This window comes from Cebus imitator, unplaced genomic scaffold (assembly GCF_001604975.1).
Source record: "Cebus imitator isolate Cc_AM_T3 unplaced genomic scaffold, Cebus_imitator-1.0 Scaffold15, whole genome shotgun sequence".
Lineage (NCBI taxonomy): Eukaryota > Metazoa > Chordata > Mammalia > Primates > Cebidae > Cebus > Cebus imitator.
The window spans coordinates 1971428-1990776 of NW_016107330.1; the positions used below are offsets into that span (position 1 = coordinate 1971428).

General features: G+C 54.7%; 1 protein-coding gene across 2 annotated transcripts in view; it reads right to left on the reverse strand.

Annotated features, from left to right (window-relative positions):
- Positions 1–19349, reverse strand: part of CASZ1 (castor zinc finger 1) — a 163488-nt gene that overhangs the window by 123948 nt on the left and 20191 nt on the right. For both annotated transcript variants that reach the window (XM_037729639.1, XM_037729621.1), the window contains exon 2: positions 2320–2476. The gene's annotated coding sequence lies outside the window, so the exon portion shown is untranslated. The remainder of the gene's footprint in view (positions 1–2319; positions 2477–19349) is intronic.

Sequence of the window (19349 nt, forward strand, 5' to 3'; positions counted from 1 at the left end):
TTTTTTTTGAGACAGAGTCTTGCTCTGTTGCCCAGACTGGAGTGCAGTGGCATGTTCTCGGCTCACCGCAACCTCTCCCTCCTGGGTTCAAGTGATTCTCCTGCCTCAACCTCCTGAGCAGCTAGGATTACAGGCATGTACCACCACGCCTGGCTAATTTTTGTACTATTAGTAGAGACGAGGTTTCACCATGTTGGCCAGGCTGGTCTTGAACTCCTGACCTCAAGTGATCTGCCCGCCTCGGCCTCCCAGAGTGCTGAGATTACAGGCGTAAGCCACCGTGCCCAGCCCCAGATCGTCCGTAACTGCTGGATAAATGCAATCGGCTCTTCCGCAGAGGAGCCAGAGATGGGGGGAATCTGAGCCAGACGGGGTCAGGCCTGCTGACCAGACCCGAGCACAGGCTTGCCCCCAGTCCACACTGGAGAGGCATGACAGCTCTGAGACCATGGGTCACCCCTGACACAGAGGACCCCCACCTGCAGTCCAGCCTGGTCACTGGAAAGGGCTGAGGAGGGACTTGGCCGTGACGTTCTCTCTCAGAGCCCTTGGAGTTCCCAAGCTTCATTGTCATGGCCAAGACAGCCGATGCCAGGATGCTGGCGTCCCACTGGACCTGTGGAGCCCATACCCCAGGCCAGCTGCAAATCCCAGCTTGCATGACCCCCGGGATCAACAGCGAGCGGAAACTTCGGAAAGGGAAAAACTAATGGGAGTGTTTTGCCCAGCCTAAGAAGAAAACAAAAAGCCTGTTACTGAGAACAGAGCAGGCAAGCATCCTCTCAGAGTGGGCTCTGCAGGCACTCTGACGGCCTCTTCATGGGCAGGGCACGGGGCAGGGCTGGGCAAGACCACCCTGAGGCTCGGATGCACTTGAGCCCGCATCCCAGGATTCATGATCATTGGGGAAGCAGAGTCTGCTTAGAACAGCTGGGAAGGTGTCAGAGGTGCAGGCGCCAGCGCCAAACCCAAGCAAGACTTCAGCACCACGAAACTGCCCCACGGCCTTTTCTAGGTGACAGTCTACATGGCCCCAGTGCTATCCAGGGGACAATGGCAGCACATCCTCAGTAGGACCGACCACCTGCAGGAGCGCAATCGCATTCTGGACACCAGGAAGAAGAGTCACAGCCACATGGTTGCCCAACCCCTCCACAGCCACCAAAGGCCGAATTTGCATCTGATTTGCAAATCTCTGGGCTGTATCCAGAGCTAGTTCCCGAGGAGGTATGGCCTGGATTCAGGCAGGTCTGCAGCCTCAGGGACCTACCAAACCCCAGTGGGCACCAAGGCACCCATCTCTGCAAGCGCTTCCTTCCTGCAAGTTCAAAGTCCAGGGCTGCCGAGCCTAGCCCCAGAGGGAGGGGCAGGACACACCTGCCCAGGGTGATCATGGGGAGGAAGAGCTCAGGTAGGTGAGCCAGGGCCGCTGGCTCCAGGCTGCCACAAACAGGAAGAGCCAGCCCCCAGCCTGGCCCTCCCCAGACAACCTCTAGGCCCTCAGCCTCCGCCGCCTCCCCTGGGCCTTGCCCATGAACTTCATGAACACCCAATCCCTCTGGAATGGTTCCTTTGGGATCTCAAGAAAATACTGAATAATGACCAACATGCAATGAGTCACTCGCTGTGTGTCACGCCCTCACCCCAAGAACTGCCACGTTTGATACCTGCAGGTGAACATCTGACCCCTCCCTGGCGTGAGTGGCCTGCCTTAGGCAAAGGGCTATTTCCAAGCCTGGGTCAAAAGGCACCTACAGCTTCTCCTCCACGAGGGTCCTACTGGGGCTGGAGGACCACCGAAGACACCCTCATACATCGTCCCAGGCCAGCTCCTACCACACACAAGCTCACAGCAGAGCAGCCTCCGGAGATGGAGAAAGGCTGGAACTACTGTCCGGCTCTGCTAAGATGAAGTTCCAACCTACTGCTTAGACCTGGGAGTGGCATCTGATGGAGAACGGTCCTTGCCTGAAAAGCCTGGGCACCACTGGCACCATTCAATGTCATACCATAGAAACGCTGGGAAGATCCTTAAAAGCCCAGTTATGCCAACCTCTTTATTTCATGGGTGGGGAAACCGAGACCCAGAGAGTAAGTTGTGAGTTGATGGCAAAGCAGGTGCTCTGCTCCTGGCGGGGGCTTTCTGCTCCATCCCACACTTCCTTCATTTTCACGGATGGTGCTCAAGCTACCACTGTCGGGATCAGAGCCCACTGAGAAAGGTGAGTCTAGGCTCTGCATGGTCGGTACCCCAAGGAACAACCCCCACACTGGCCACCCACGCTTCCTAGTGGCATCTTGGGAACCGGAAGCAGCTACCTTTGCATCCCAAGAGGCCAGGGTCCGAAGTCCATTCCAACACGCGCCACTGGGGAGTTGCGAGAGCCCCTTATAAAGAAGGGGTCGATGGCTGTGGCAGCTGGGAGGATAGGTGGGAAGGTGGAGTCTTTGCCTTCAGTCAGCAAGGTCTGTGTGCCTACCAAAATGAGAGAGGAAAATGAAAAAACGGTTAGGTTACAGCCGACACCCACAGAGCCACCCCGCACGGAGGACAATGGAGGGTAAGGTTCCAGCAAGGTAAGAGATTCTCATTCCTGCCTGCCGATCAGCAGATGGCATTGCCACGGCACGTACCATGCCTGACTCTGCAACCAAGGCACCCTTGGCACAATTATTAGCCAATTGCTACGTAGTTGTCCCACTTAATAAAAGAAGCAAACAGGTAGAAACAATACTGGGCCAATCAGGTGCCTCCCCTGGTAACACAGAAGGATCACACCCAAGGCTCAGCGTCCAGGGTGAAAGGTCAGGCCTGAACATGGATCAAGCCAATACTGGAAACAGATCAGGCCCATGCAGCCAAACCAACCTCTGGGTTCCCGAGGCCTGCTCCCGCCACACCTTCCCTGCACAGGTTGGTTCCCAGCTGTTCCCCTGACCCCTGGGTGGCCTTCTGGGAGCCTCTAAAAAGGGAATCAACAGGTGTCTCTGCAGCAACCCAGGATGATGAATTTAATTTCTTCTGGTTTTCCTTCCCCACTTCCATTCTGCTGCCGTGCGACTCGCTTTCATAAAAAGAAGAGGGCGTGGGCCATACCCTGAGAGGGGGCTGCTGAGATTCAGCTGTGATAGGTGTTGGGACAAAAAAAAAGGAGCCAAAGAAAGTTGGTGCCCTGTTACCGGCCACCTTTGTGTCAATTTAAACAAATATTGTGGTGTTTCCATGGTGATTCCTGTTTTGAATATCCACTACACTCACTTTTTAAAGGGCTTTTCCTGTTTGCGTTTCAACTTCAAACCTGTAAATATTTTCAGCATTTTTAGAAAAAAGGAGCCCATGTGCGTGCAAACACAAATACGAGACCCGGCGCGTGACCTCCCAGCCCCGGAAGCCGGGCCTCAGGATGTGAGCGTGGGGTGCAGAGAAGTCGGAGGGGGTGCTCGGTCCACTCTCCTGCCCACCCTGCCTAGGGAGCTGGCATCAGGAAGATTGCCACTGAAATCCTGGCCCCTTCCTTCTACCTTTGTTGGAAGATTGCAGCATCCACAGCAGCTCTGTGTTCCTAAAGCGTGTGAGTGGTCTGGGCCCGGCCTCTGCAGTGTGGCATGGTGTGGGCAGCTGCCCTGCAGATTCTCCAACTCGGCCCAACCCTCAGAGTCCCTGGAGGCCTCGCAGGAGTGCCCGAACCCCTCCCCTCCTGCCTCCCAAGGTTGGACCTGAGTGCGAGGGGGAGTTGACCCTTTGAGGGTGAGGGCTTCAGCATCAGCTCTGCCCCACCTCGGCTGGGGCAATGCCACTGAGGCCAGCTCCTTGGGGGAGGCCATCAGAGATGGACAGCATCCACAGTCCAAGGCTTGGATCAGCCCAGCTCCCATCCCACCCCTCGGCCCCACACAGGGTTAACAGCGGGTTTCCTGGTTTCCATGGATTCCCGCCAGGCCCCTAATGTGAGTTTCGTGTGATTTGGGGGAAGTGGATTTCCTTTGTTTTCCAGTTTGGGAATATTTTTTTTCTTAAAAAAAGAGGAAAAAACACTTTAATGGAAACTTCAGGGCCACTGGGAGACTCACTCCTTTGGGCTCTGAAACTCCCCTGCCTGTCAGTCCAGAATGCCTCAAAGCCCTAGGCAGCCCATTCACCCACAAAATCCCTCTTGGCTGGGAGAAGGTGTGCCTCGGACCACATTCACTCCCACTCCCAGAACGCTCATCTGCTGGGGGTCTCCACTCCGATATCCCATCAAAACGACCCCACCTAAAAGCCAGCATCTTACACCAGAGCTGACACGCCCCTCTTCCAGCTTTGTAAAACGGACATGTACATTTCCCCAGAGAAAAGGTCAAGAGAAACACTTCTACCTCCCCAACTCCAGGCAAGGAACTGGCAAGCCCAGGGTCTGACTGCAGGCCAGCGGTGAGCAGCCTCAGTGTTCCATGTGCTTGGCTCGGGGTGGGGGGTTCCAGTTATGGAAGGAAAGGGGGTTTCAGGCCCTGGTGGGGCCCTTGTTGGACCTCTTCCAGCGGAGAGTGGGGCCTGCCCAGGGCAGAGGGTGCTTCTCAGCTTTGGTAGCAAGAACCACTGAATAAAGGGTGTGGCCAGGCTGCCTCCTCCTCCCCCACAGTCTTCCCCATTCCTGCCATCCTCCAGCCCTGTTGGAGGCACCTCTGAACACATCTTCCAAGGGTGTCGCCTTGCTCCAGGACTGTCCCCAACCAAGTGGCCTGACCCACTTACCAAACCAGGGCACAGGCCCTGGGGCCTTCCATGCACTCAGGCTCTCCCACAGCACAGGCTGCAGGTGCGGAGTGCAGAGGCCGGGTCTCTCTGACCAGCGGCTCCAGGGTGAGGAGGTGAGAAGCAGAGTGAGCGTGCTTACAGAAATGACACCGGGCTGAGAACCGGAAGTCATGGGTCTGAGACCCAGTTCTGCCCCCGAAACCGCCACCGGGCCCTTCGACAAGCCGGCTCATCTCCCTAGGCTCGGTCTCCTCACCAGCCAAACCAAGATGATGCCTCAGTCTTCCCTCCCACCTCGCAGGCTGCACAGAGGATCAATGAGGGATGGGAAACGGCATTGACAAGCACTCTAGAAACGTCCAGAATCACCATCACCCTCTCCTTCCAAGCTTCTCCAAGGTAGCCTTCCGGAATCTACCTGGGGGGGCCCCCACACCCCTGCCTCTCCTCCTCCTCAGTCCTCCACGATGGCATTTAGATCCACACTGGACTAAAGTAATTTGTTCACGAGTCTGTCTCCACCACTGGACTTTTACCTCCTCAAGGGCAGAGACCGGGTCTGGGTGATCTATCTGTGCGTCCCCGGCATTTAGCACAACAGCTGGGCCACCGTGGGCAGCGCACGTGTTGGTGGAACTGAACCAGTCCCTGACTCCATGTCAGACTCAGGTGTGCCCTGCGCAGCTCGGCCTCTCTTCTCGAACAGAACGTTCCATTGGCTGTTTTCTTTTTTTTGAGACAGAGTCTTGTTCGGTCGCCCAGGCTGGAGTGCCGTGGCACCATCTCAGCTCACTGCAATCTCCACGTCCCGGGTTCAAGCAATTCTCCTGCCTCTGCCTCCTGAGTAGCTGGGAATATAAGCACGCATCACCGCACCCGGCTAATTTTTGTATTTTTAGTAGCGACGGGGTTTCACCATGTTGTCCAGGCTGGCCTCAAACTCCTGGCCTCAGGTGATCTGCCCATCTCGGTCTCCCAAAGTGCTGGGATTCCAGACGTGAGCCACCGTGCCTGGCCCTGTTGGCTGTATTCATGCCCCATCCTGTTTAGCAATTCCCTGAGCCCCAACCAGTCCTTGGTCTCTCCCGCTCCTCTGTTAGCCCCATGAATTAACAGCTCTCAGGTTCAAGGGAGCCCCTTAGTTACTTGATCCCCTCCAACCAATTCCAGTAAGAATGGACCAAGTGCCAGGCAGCACGCTGGGCCTAAGGGCACGTCGGTGCCTCTGCTCCCTGCCAATAGGCCTAAGTGAGAACTCACGGTATGAACCAATCAGATGCCTCCTCTCTGCCAAGTGCCCTATGTGCATGATCTGGCCAAATCTTTACAACACAAAGGCAGAAGTGGTTATGGCCCCCGTGGATAGATTAGGGAGGGCAGGCACTTCACACACAGCAACTTGCCAAAGGTCGTACCAGGCACAGGTGCCAAAGTCAGGCCTGGGCTGACGGGCTCCAAGGCCCAACTCGCTGAAAAGGTCATCCTCCTCTCCTCCCTGCGATCTCAACAGCTCCCCACAACTGATGCTCCGGCCCCTTCGGAATCTTGGTTCTCCGGCCTCAAAACAGGCCTGCACCTGTACTGCCCCAGAGCCACCAGGCAGTGCTCACATGTCACAACCAGAGGCTCAGGTGCTTCCGGCCAGGCTGAAAAGGGGGGGAAGGTGAGGCCTGTGGTAACACCCGGCGAGTAGGAGGCACCCCTGAACACATCTTCCAAATTGGGTCTTGGCTGTGGCCATGCCCACTGCAACCTGTCATCTGATGTGATGAGGACAAGGAAGCCACCTCCAGGCTAAGTCAGGAGGTCCTGTTTGGAGAGGACAACTTCCATTTCTTCTTTCCAGATAAAGGGAAAGTGAAAGGGCTTTATCTTTGGGGGCGTGGGGCAGAGATTTCTGCTGCCTCCCCACTACAATGAACACGAGCCACCGAGACTCTTCCAGGAGGAAGCAGAGCCAGAAAACCCCTTGATCTTCACCCAGGGGAATGTGGGTAGGGGGAGGCATCCATCACCTCCCCAAAGGAGGGGAGACACTGGGAAGTGAGGGGAAAAGATTTCTATCCAAGAGGGTACAGAGTGGAAGATCAGGCCAGGGTGGGGAGAGGACAGAGCGCTAATGAGCAGATTTCATAAACCACCGAGTGAAAACACAAACACAGACGTGCGCATTGCCCAACTCCAGGGCTGTATGGAAAAGGAAAAAAAAAAAAACAATAAAAAATCCACATCTTAATACAAAAATCCTCCACGATGTGTTGTGGCACGAAAGTGTTTTTCACTGCATTTTTCATCTGTGATCTCACACGGCCCACGACGGGTACGCCCAGCACGGCAGGTATTCGACGGTACACAAACAGGGCAAACACACACAATGAGGCCAAACCAGGGCAGTCAATATGCAAATCCGTCCAGGCCGGCAGCTCGAGGCTGCAGGGGACCTCCGGTGACGGCCTCATTGGCCCTGTACGTGGGACACTTTACATGTCTGAGGGAGGGACAAATGGGACAAGAATGCAGCTCAAGTGTAAGGAAACATGGAAGGTTCTGAATTCTCAGAACCCTGCCAGCGGAACTCCCAGCCAGCGGCTTATGCGCCCCTTCTGCACTTTCGGTACTGTCCACTGTCCTGCTGCAGGCGGGGGACAGGGAGGGGACCCACGCCCCAGAGGCCCCCTCCTCTGGATCATTCACCCCACGGTTACTATCTGTCTCCTTTCTGTTCCACCCCTCCCCCCTTTTAATTGTTGGATGAGTTTACAGAGCTGTGTGCCAAAAACAATCAACTCCAGGGAACAGAGTTATACAAAAAAGGGCGTGTCGCCAGAGGGAGACGGATATCCATGGAAACCACCACCTTTTCACAGCAACCTAGGTGAAGCTTGGGTGAGGGGACGTGTGAGGACTGGGGAGACACGTTCCACTCAGAACAGGGCCCCAGAAAATGCAGGGGTCACTGATGATCTATCTGAGGGAGCTAAATACCGTGCAGAGGGTTAGAAAGTGGAGTCAGTCACAAAACACACGTTCAGCACGTGCACACACACGCACACACACACACGCACTCACACACACACCACTCTGCCAGATCACTGGGCAGCATGCCACCATGGTTAAGCACACAGACTCAGGAGCCAGACTGCCCAGGGAGGAATCCAGGCTCTGTCACTCACAAGCTGTGTGGCTCTGGGTTAACGATGTTAACCTTTCTGTGCCTCAGTTTCTCCATCAGTAAAATGGGGATAATGATAGTTCCTTTGCATACGATCATGAGGACTAAATGGCTTCTCACGTGTAACTTGCTGAGGACAGTACCTTGGACCAAGTCCCCTAGAGCCACCAGACAGGGCTCAGACATCACAACCAAAGGCTTAGGTGCTTCTGGCCGGGATGAAGGTGGGGGGAAGGTGAGGCCTGTGGTAACACCCGGCCAGCGGGAGTGCCAGCGAGCAGGGACTTTACGGCACCACACAGTAGGTGCTGTCAAGCATCTGATAAATCAATCACAAAGCCTAAACGCAGAGAAAGAAAGGTTTCTAAACCCTGTCACAGAAGAGGAAAATGGTAATAGTTCATGTTTATTAAGCATTGTGTGCTCAGGATTTTAATATGTGAAAGCATGTAGCCGTCACAAATTAATATCTATAACCTTCGATGAAGTAGATGATTATCTCAACTGGAGAGTGGAGGGTTGAAGAACTGGGACCCAGAGAGGGATGTGCCCCATCCAAGGTCACACACAGGAACATGATTTAACCCCAATTGCCTGATGCCTCATCACCACATGGCTTAGTAAGGTGGGTGGGGAGGGAAGCAAGGGAGGGAAGGGCATTCAGGAGTTCCTCTTTCCCGACTGGCCTCAGAGGCAGAGCGGTGGAACCTAGAATCGTTCTTCCCAAACTTCGCAAGGAAAACAGAAAGCCTCTGCGCCCGTGACTGCTGGTGGAAGGAACGAGGAGTGGGGAAAAGATGGGGTGGCCAAGATGCCTGGGCGTCTGCATTCCTCATGCGTTCCAACCCCAGTCCTGACCCCAGGAGACCAGCGATGTCCTCTGACCCTTGCCTCTACCCAGGCAGGCATCTCCAGAATCAGGAAGTCCTGGAGGGCAGACAGCAGAGCTTGGGCCCCACCTCCCTGAGATGGAGGCCCAAAGCCTGGGACAGGCCCTATTTCCAGGTCACAGCCCTGTAAACAGCCTGATTTTCCACCTTCCCAGAACCAGGCAGATCTCTGGAGAGGACAGGGTGGGGGTGAGTGGAGCACAGGCCTCCCCTATTGCAAAGCCAGGCCCAGGGAGGCCGGGGAAGCAGGGAGCCGGAGGAGTCAGTGGCTGCCTGCCCTGAGAGGTCTGGTCCACACCTGCTGGGAGACCAGGCTTGGTGGCTCAGCCCTTTCTGCCATCGACAACCCAAAGTCATTCAGATATTTCCTCTCTCACTTGCTTTTTTAAAAAAATTTAATGTTCTCTATAATTCATCCATCCCAGAAGATAATCGATAGAGCCCGTAATGAAAATCTGAGCCATATTTTATGACCCGCTGCGAGCAGAAAGGGCCACATCAGCAGGTCCGGTTGCGGCTCCCCGTCTCCGTCTTGCCCACCGCCCTGGGGATCACTTCCCCTGCTGGCCCTGCTCACAGCCCTCGGCCCAAGACCCTGGCATCACCCCAGCCTCCCAACGCCCACTCCAACCCTAGCCACAGGAGGGTCACCCACCACTGCAAGGTCTTCCTGGAGCAGGCCCCAGACCTGGGACCCCAGCCCCCACCCTGGGATCTCACAAGTGTCTTGACTGAGTCAGGGCCCTTCTGGGAGCTGGAAGACCCTCACAGGAGCGGGAGGCCTGCACAGGACTCAGGGAGCCAGGCCCGCCTCCTCCATGCTGCTCCCCAGGGGGCAGGCCATTCTGCTCTTAGGGGGCTCCCTCAGGGGCCCCCGGGGTGTATCTTGCTCAGGGCAGGGCGGGTCATTATTGTTCATTTGCTTGCTTGTTTTTGAGACAGGGTCTCACTCTGTCACCCAGGCTGGAGTGCAGTGGTGCAATCTCCGCTCACTGCAGCTTCCGCCTGCTGGTTTCAAGCGATTCTCCTGCCTCAGCCTTCCAAGCAGCTGGGATTACAGGTGCTCACCACCACACCCAGCTAATTTTTGTATTTTTAGTAGACACGGGGTTTCGCCATGTTGGCCAGGCTGGTCTTGAACTCCTGACCTCAAGTGATGTAGCTGGCTCAGCCTCCCAAAGTGCTGGGATTAGAGGCGTGAACCACTGCACCTGGCCTACTGTTCATCTTCACTCCCTCAACCAAGGCCCTCCTCTCCCCAGACTCCAGCCCTCTGGGGTGAAGGGTGAGGAGGAGGCACCCTGGAGGGGTTCCCCAGCGTGCTGGGGGGAGCAGCCCCTCCTGCCCAGCCAGAGCCCACTGTAGGGGAGGGGAGGCAGAGTCCCGGCCATTGCCCTGGCATCACCACTGAGAGCCAATCAGTCAGCCAGGCTTGCTCTTCCCAGAATCCCTCAATGCCTGGCACCAATCAGAGAGCACCAAGGGCAGGTGCCAGGAGGCGGCAACTCCTGGGACCAATCAGAGCCCAGAGGATGCATCAATCTCCCAGGAACGACAACTCAAGCCAAGCTAGGCACAGTGGCTCACGCCTATAATCCCAACTCTTTAAGAGGCTGAGGTGGGCAGATCACTTGAGGCCAGGAGTTCAAGACCAACCTGTCCAACATAGTGAAACCCCATCTCTACTAAAAATACAAAAATTAGCCAGGTGTGGTGGCAGCACCTGCAATCCCAGCTACCCAAGAGACTGAGGCAGAAGAATCGCTTGAACCCAGGAGGCGGAGGTTGCAGAGAGCAGAGATCGTACCACTGCACTCCAGCCTGGGCGACAGAGCAAAACTCCATCTCAAAAAAAAAAAAAAAAAAGAAAAGAAAAGAAAACTCAAGCCGATAAGAGAATGTGATTCAGCCACACTAGGGAGCACTATGCAGCCCTTGCGAGACACTTAGCAAAGTGGGAGATGGTTCAGTGAAAACACTCCAGTGCCGTGGAAGACGCTGTCCCACGCGGCAGCCATTGGCCACATTCGGCTACTGAGCACCAAACATGCGGACAATGTGACTAAGAAACTGAATTTCCAATATTCTTTTACTTTAATGAATGAAAGTTTAAAGAAGCTAGAGGTACTGTATTGGATAGCACAGGTTTAGATAGATAACTCATCAGCGTAAAATTTTTAAATGTCTATTATCCCAAGATAGTGGGAACAGTCATTATTAATGATAATAACAGAAACAGAAATCATTAATTTTTTCTTTTTTTTGAGATGGAGTCTTGCTCTGTCACCCAGGCTGGTGTGCAGTGGTGTGATCTCGGCTCACTGCAACCTCCACCTCCCAGATTCAAGCTATTCTTCTGCCTCAGCCTCCCGAGTAGCTGGGATTACAGGCGCACACCACCATGCCTGGCTAATTTTTGTATTTTTAGTAGAGATAGGGTTTCACCATGTTGGCCAGGCTGGTCTCGAACTCCTGACCTCAGGTGATCCGCCTGCCTAGGCATCCCCAAGTGCTGGAGTGTGAGCCAGCACACCCAGCCATATATAGTATTTAAGGGTGCTATGTGCCAGGTTCAGTGCTAAGTATTTTATGTATGGATCATTACCCTAAATCAAGGACCAGCCTGCAAGATATATTCCATTAGTATTCCCACTTGACAGATAAGGAAACTGAGGCTGGGAAATGTTGGGTGACTTACTCAAGGTCATACTGCTGGGTGGCAAAACCAGGGATTATGGGCCGGGCACGGTGGCTCACACCTGTAATCCCAGCACTTTGGGAGGCCGAGGCGGGTGGATCACGAGGTCAAGAGATCGAGACCATCCTGGCCAACATAGTGAAACCCCGTCTCTACTAAAAAAATACAAAAATTAGCTAGGCACGGTGGTGCGTGCCTGTAGTCCCAGCTACTCGGGAGGCTGAGGCAGGAGAATTGCTTGAATCCGGGAGGCGGAGGTTGCAGTGAGCCGAGATCGCGCCATTGCACTCCAGCCTGGCACCTGGCAAGAGAGCGAGACTCTGTCTCAAAAAAAAAAAAAAAAAACCAGGGATTATGGCCAGGTCTTTCTGTCTCCCTAACTCACGAAACACATTTTAAAATTCTTTTCTTTTCTCTCTCTTCTCTTTTTTCTTTTCTTTTTTTGAGATAGGGCCTGGCTCTGTTACTCAGGCTGGAGGGCAATGGCATGAACTCAGCTCACTGCAGCCTCCACCTCCTGGGCTCAAGTCATCCTCCCACCTCAGCCTCCCAAGTAGCTTGGACTACAGGTGCATACCACTATGCCCAGCTAATTTCTGTATTTTTTTGTTGAGACAGGGTTTCACTATGCTGCCCAGGCTGGTCTCGAACTCCTGAGTTCAAGTGATCTGCCCTCTTTGGCTTCCAAAAGTGCTGGGAGTACAGGAGTGTGCCGTCAAACCTGGGTGCCAGTCTTTTCTTCATACCTTTTTTTTTTTTTTTTTTGTATTTTTCAATGCACCATGAGTATGAGTTATCAGGGAGAAAATATATATTTTTAAAAAGACCCTAAGAGGAGGCAATTCCTTTTTTCGTAGGAACAGAGTGTACAGAGGGGATACTGGCGCCCCAGTCAACTGGGCCCCCAGCTGTGGGGTAGGGAAAGGAGCCAGCAGTGCGGTCCCAGGCCCCCTCTGCCCTGCATGCTCCCACTGCCCAGATGACCCGCACCCGGGAGCCCCGAGCCCACAGATGATGCTGGGCCAGCCATTCTCCGGCAGCCAGGCCACCAGTGGGACCCAACTTCCTCCCAGCCCCACCCTGAGTCAGTTTCTGACAGGTTTCTCTGCAGTTTTGCAATCATTACCTAGCTCTACATCTTAAAGACGGCAGCAAGCCATGGGGCCATCTGCAATGTCAGCCCACACCTCTTTCACTTTGGACCACCCTTTCCCTCTCCCTTCCAGAAAAGCCAGTGCTCTCAGGATAGTGAGGAACGCTGTGCCAGCAACCCCAGCCCCAGTCCCACTGTCCGCCATGGCATGTGCAAGGAGAGACGTGCTTTTCCCAGGAGTGGCCACTGCCCCCAAGCATCTCCTCCTGGGATTGCATCTAGGTTCAAAACGAGGCGGACAAAGACAATTCCCTTGAAACGTCAATGATGCGAGGTCAGGAGTTCGAGACCAGTCTGGCCAACATGCTGAAAACCCGTCTCTACTAAAGATACAAAAAATTAGCCGGGAATGGTAGCCCATGTTTAATATTCCAGCTACTCAGGTGGCTGAGGCAGGAGAATCACTTGAACCCTGGAGGCGGAGGTTGCAGTGAGCTGAGATGGTGCCATTGCACTCCAGCCTGGGTGAGGGGGTGAGACTCCGTCTCAAAAAAAAAAAGAAAGGTGATTGATGAAGGCAGAACAGCCAGAAATCGGGGCAGGGAAGGGCCCTAGCGGCACCTGCTTTTCATCTATAGCCCCAACCTGGGGATGCGGGCTAGGGAGCAGCTGCCTCACTTGGTCTGGCTTCCATGTCAGCTTGTTTTTCCCCTGAGAGGCACAGATTGTTCTGGTTTCAGGCAGGTTGGGGAGGTGTGGGGAGGAGACAGGATAAATGTCCTTACTTAGAAGTTTTTTGATTATGGATTTTGGTTCCCTCCTGTCTGCAGTTCTCTGCCGTTTCCCATCTACCTTCAGTTTCCCTTGGATTTCTATATTTATTTTTGGGGTTGGTTTCAGGTGTTTCTAGGTTATCAAACAATCAACCCTGTGAGGTACTTTGGGTGTTTCCAGAAATTACATCACAAAAAATCATGCAATTAAAGTGAAGGGAAAAAAACATAGCTGTTGCTTAATTTTGTATTTTAATTAGCGCCTTATTGTAAACGGAGACTTTTAAAATGGAGGAGCCTCGTAAAGCCAGTAAACAAGTTTTTCTAATGAATTAATTTCACCTCTTTCCTCCTCCTCCTCCTCTTCTTCCTCCTCCTCACCAGCCCGTCACCCTCTAGATTTTCTCTGGGCCCTTATTTTCTTTCCTGTCTTGTCTTTTTTTTTTTTTTTTTTTGAGACAGAGTTTCACTCTTGTTACCCAGGCTGGAGTGCAATGGCTCAGTCTCAGCTCACTGCAACCTCTGCCTCCAAGTTTATCAAATTCTCCTGCCTCAGCCTCCCGAGTAGCTGGGATTACAGGCATGCGCCATCACACCCATCTAATTTTGTATTTTTAGTAAAGACAGGGTTTCTCCATGTTGGTCAGGCTTGTCTTGAACTCCCGACCTCAGTTGATCTGCCTGCCTCAGCCTCCCAAGGTGCTGGGATTACAGGCGTGAGCCACCAAGTCCGGCCTGCCCCTTATTTTCTATTCTACTTCTTGATCTTTGCTCAACACGTATGAGAAAAAAGAACATCCCTGAAATAAAACTGGGAACTGCTTGGCACCCGGGACTCCCCCTGGAGCCCAGCTTCCAGCCTTGATGGTGAGGACGTCTGCTGAGGACCCGGCATGAAGTCGGCCACGGCAGTCCCTTGTCCCGTCCCAGCCCTGTTTGCTGCCGCCAAGCCCCTCCTGACCGACCCCCAGGGACCTCCCCACTGCTGTCTGTGCCCTGATATCAGCAAAGGACAGAGAGACAAGCCGGGAGCAGCACTGACTGCCAAGGCAACGGTGAGAGGGTGGGAGCACGTGACAGCCTGGGGGAGCCTGTAGGAACAAGGTGAGGAGACCTGGAGAGAGAGGGAGGCTCAGGCGGGCGCTGTTGTGAAACCTAAGACACCTCTGGTTGCCTGCAGGAAGGAGGAGAAGGGGCACGGGAGGGAGAGAGAAGAGGCAGCCTGGAGCTAGGGAGAGAAGCTGAAATGAGAAGGGTCTGCCCAGGCCACATCGCAGCTGGGAGAAAGAATGCACCCATCAGTCCCAGGCACCCCCAGAGGGCTAGCCCCAGGCTGCTGCCATTGGCCACATGCCCCGCTGGTCTAGAGTACTGCTCCTTCCCCATAGAAACTTCCCAGCTTCAAGGGAGGAAGTGGATTGGTCTCTTTCAGCCTTGTTTCTGGGAGGGAAGGCTGAGGACCAGGTGTGAGAATCCTCAGGGGTCTCACACACCCCGAGGGCTGAACATGGAGAGAGGAAGGGTCAGAGGGCGTCCCTGCTCTCTGCCCAGTCCTGCCATCCTGGGAAGGGGAGCACATCTCTGGATATTTTCCCAGAGGGAAGACCCCAGGAAGCTGCCTCTGCCACACATGAAGAATGGTCACCACTGTGTACCTCAATGTCCCTGTTCCCTGGGGAGCACGCGGACCCTCCTGTGACCCCAGAAGCTCAGCCCGGTGGAGGAGGGCGGAGTGTCCACCTAAGTGCCACACGGGCGCATGCCTCCTCCGTAATGCTGTCATCTAAACCAACGCAGAGACCCCGTAAAGGAACAGGTTTGCTTTATAGTCTCTCTCCTGGGGCAGAACCCCACACTGGCCACTTTTACTTTGAGCATGAAGAGCTGTGCAGGTGGGCTCAGAAGGGCTGCCCTTGCCCTCTCCCTCCCACCTCCTCCCCCTTGCCTCTGACTTAAAACCCAATCTGGGACCTCTCCCTGCCATTACAGCAGGTGGCCTCATGACCACATGGCAGAGGACGGGGCTCCTGCAGGCTCTAGAACACCTGGTGGCAGAATCCTGGCCCCCACTCACTAAGATTCCCACAGAAAGGAAGGAGGGGAGGAAGGAAGGAGCGAGGAGAGGAAGGGGCTGGGTGCCCGTGTCATCGAGCACCGGTGGGAACCCAGACCCAAGCCCACGGCAGATCCTGCTCGGTGCAGCTTCAATCAGAGAGGAAAGCTCCCATCAAACATAGGCTGGGCAGGGATGTGGGCACTGAGATTAGGGATTTGGAAAACCATCTGAGGAACCCGGCCTGGGAAGACAGCAGCGGGATTTAATACCTTATCCCGGCTGTCTGGTAAACACCCTGAGCCATCCTCACACTCCGTTAGGCAGCCTCGGATCTTCAGGTGTGTCGGCGACGGGCAGGTAGAGACAGAAGTGGGCAGAGACAGGAAGGGAGGGAGTGTGGGCTGGGGAGGGGGCGGGGGTGGAGCTGGCCTGGGAGGATCCGATGGGTGGCAGCCGAGCCAGACAGTCAGTGAGACAGCTGACAGGTGCTAGGGAGTGGGGCCCGGGAAGGGAACGGGCGAGTGGGGATCCCGAACGGGGGTCTCCCACACCCCGGGAGCTGAACGTGCTAAGAGGAAGGGTCAGAGAGTTGTGGGCAGGCCTTGGGCTTCCAGCTTCTTGGGGTACCTGGTGGGGGGACACTATGGATCGGGCAACAGGCTCCCCCAAACCAAGACGGATGAGGCAGCAGGTGGGGGTTCCAGCTTCCAGGGGAGGCTGTGGTCAGACTGGACAGCATCTGTGTGTGTGCTTGTGGGTTACCCTGTCCCCAACTCTCACACACACATCCCATGCCAAAAAGCAACCCAAATCACTCCAAGTGGAGCTTCCTTCTAGTCCAGGCTGGGGCTGCCCTGTGCGGAGAAGAGGCTGCAGGGCGGGAGCAGCCCTGTGGCTGCTCAGAGGGGCCTCACCTCTCCAGAGATGGGCTGGGGAGATCCAGAGCAGACGAGTAGAAAAAGAAGCATCTGGGGGTCCTGGCAGCTCCATGTGGTGGTCCAGGGCAAACCGCCTTAGCCCTGACCCCATCACAGAGGTGGGACGTGAAGGAGGGGGCAGGCACTCCTGGTGCCTGGCCCGCAAGGGGCACTGTGCTAATCTCGTTTTCCCATTTCCGTCTGCCTGTGGATTCATCAGAGTTTGGGTGGAAATCCACCTGGGGTGTCCCCACTGCCTGACACTGTCGCTAAATCCTCGGGTACACATGGTGCACCTCCCGACTTTCGGAGACTTGGAAACCATTTCAAAAGCTAAACAACGTGCCACTTTCAAATGTTCTCACCTCTGACTGCTTTCGACAGCACACTTTCAAATCTGCCCTGGCCTCGGCCGCCTTCATCAGTCACGGGCCTCCCTCTCTGTCCCTGAGATTAGGGATTAGGAAAAAATCCCACCACCGGAGCCTCCTATGGAGCCTGCAGAGGAAAAGCAGGGGTTCCTGGCCTGTTGCAGGGCTGGGTTTAGAGTCCTTCACCTTCTGCACATTCCTGAAGCTCCATGATCCCAAGAAATCCCATCCACAGTCCCCCAGTCCAAAAGGATCACGAGGACGCCGAGATGGAGACCTTTTCTGCTCCATTAACAACTGCGAAGAGCTCTGGCCCTGCCACTAGAGACCGGCCCAGTCCCTGGTCATCTCCCACAGCCTGAGTCAAGGAAGACCCCTCTCGTCCCCAGATGTGACCCTGTAAGACCTAGATGAACCACCAGGAGAGGCTGGAGGCCTGAGGCCTCCCTCCTCTGCCCCAGCGCCAAGTTCCCTACAACCCATAAGCACAGTCCTGACACTCAGTCAAGCGAATGAATCCCCAGGGGTCTCCTGCAACCATCTCTGTTCCAGCTTCTCTTCCCGACTCCTCCAGTCTCTCCACTCTACTCTGGCCCTGCCAGAATCAACAGTTTAAATCTTTGTACGAAACACACATGCAACACCCAAACAAGGGAGACCGAGAGAACCTCACCGGACCCAGGGCTGGGGCTGGAAACCAGTGACACCGGCTTACCGTTTTCCCCGCACCAGGCAGTCAGCCAGAAAACCCTGGGCAGTACACACCGCAGGCTCCGCCAGACATTAGAACACTTGTTCGGTTCTCTACCCTTTGGAAGCCGGGCCCCCAGTGCATCGCTTTGGGCCATTGCTGCCGATAATTTTTCAGAGATAAACAAACCGGTTTGGATAAAACAAGATCCAACCTGAATTCTTCACCCAAAGCTCAAAATGAAACTCCCCTATCACCCCTTTCCTTCCCTTCTCCGCCTACCTAGAACCATCATCCACTTCCCTCCAATTCAGACAATTCAGTGTTTTTTTTTTTCCCTTTTACTAATTCAGTCCTGGCTGGGCGCGGTGGCTCACGCCTATAATCCCAGCACTTTGGGGCCGAGGTGGGCAGATCTTCTGAGGTCAGGAGTTCGAGACCAGCCTGACCAACATGGTGAAATCCTGTCTGCACTAAAAGATACAAAAATTAGCCGGGTGTGGTGGCAGTGCCTGTAATCCCAGCTACTCAGGAGGCTGAGGCAGGAGAATCGCTTGAACTGGGAGGCGGAGGCTGCAGTGAGCCGACATCACGCCTCTAGTTTTTGGGTTCCTAGACACTACAGTGTCTGGGACCATTGGCTCCATGTGAAGGATGCCGGGGCTTGAGAAAGTCCTGCCCAGTTCCTCCAGTACGCCTGGGTTGGAAGGGAGAAGGAGAAGGTGGGACCTCAGCTGGGTTGCTTTCAGGCCTAGATCTTCTTCCCTGGTTCCTTTTGGGCTCAAAGTCTCTCCTCCATGCTCTGATGACCTCTTCAATCTTCAGCCCCTTTGCAAGGGGATGGGTGTGAATGGGACCAGACCAGCTGGCCTACTCGCCTGCTCTAGGCACAGAGGGTAGGGGTGCTCAGTTACCTTTTGGGGTTCAGCAGGTTAATAGAGGCCCAATGTCAGGACAGGAAGGAGGCCAAAGGGCAGAGAGGAAAGATGAAGCCCGGAGCTCTGTGGCCACGAGTGTCTCTCTACCAGCTCTGTGTGTGACATGCCGCCTACACGAGGACTCATTCATGCCTGACATACCCTCACCCATCACCCCGTCCCAACCAATCAGGCCCCCAAGGACCCCCGTCCCGGCTTCTCCGTCTGACACTGTCTGCTTCCTGCCCTGAGCTTGCCTGGAACCTCCGCCAGGGCTCCCGCCTCCCAAGTCCCCATCAGTGGGGTCTGCTCGGTTCCTGTAGCTAATTTACACCCGTCAGGGTTTAAAATAGCAGAGGCATAAATGAAAAGTCCAATTTCTTCAAATTTGCATTGTAAAACCATCCTTCAACTTCCTTGAAATAAATTTTACTATTTTATTAGTGCAAACAAAATGGTAATAAAACACTAATACAGCGTCTTGTATCCAGGGGAAGAGCTAAAATTAACATAGAGCGAGCAGTGTTTGCTATTACATTCAATTACCTTTTTACTTGAGATTTACATTCTCATCCCCTTAATCTCCATAGTAGTGCCTTCAAAATCATTCCTCCCAGGCTCTGCCCTTCCCAAGCCCCCACAGCTGGAAGCCAGGCCTCTGGCCCAGATGGCGCTCACCCCGGGCATGGAGCCTGCCCCTTTCTCCACAGCTGCCTCTTGTCACAGGGTACCACTTCTTTCCCCTGCTCGTAATTGTCTCACGTCTCGGCCTCTCAGTACTCGGCAAGTTCACACCAGAGGGCTCTGACACGAGACACATCCAGACAGGCAGTGATCAATGAGCAGGTGCACGGGGCTCAGGCTGGGGGCACTGCCCGCTGAGCCTGCAAAGGCTCTCCCCGGTACCAGCTAGGGGTGGGAGCTCCTGGGAGCCCTGGGGAAACTGGCATCTCTGGTTTGACAGGTTGTGGGAGAGGGCTGACTGCATGACACAGCTGTGGACTCCAGACGGTGGCAGGAAGCTCCAGCCATC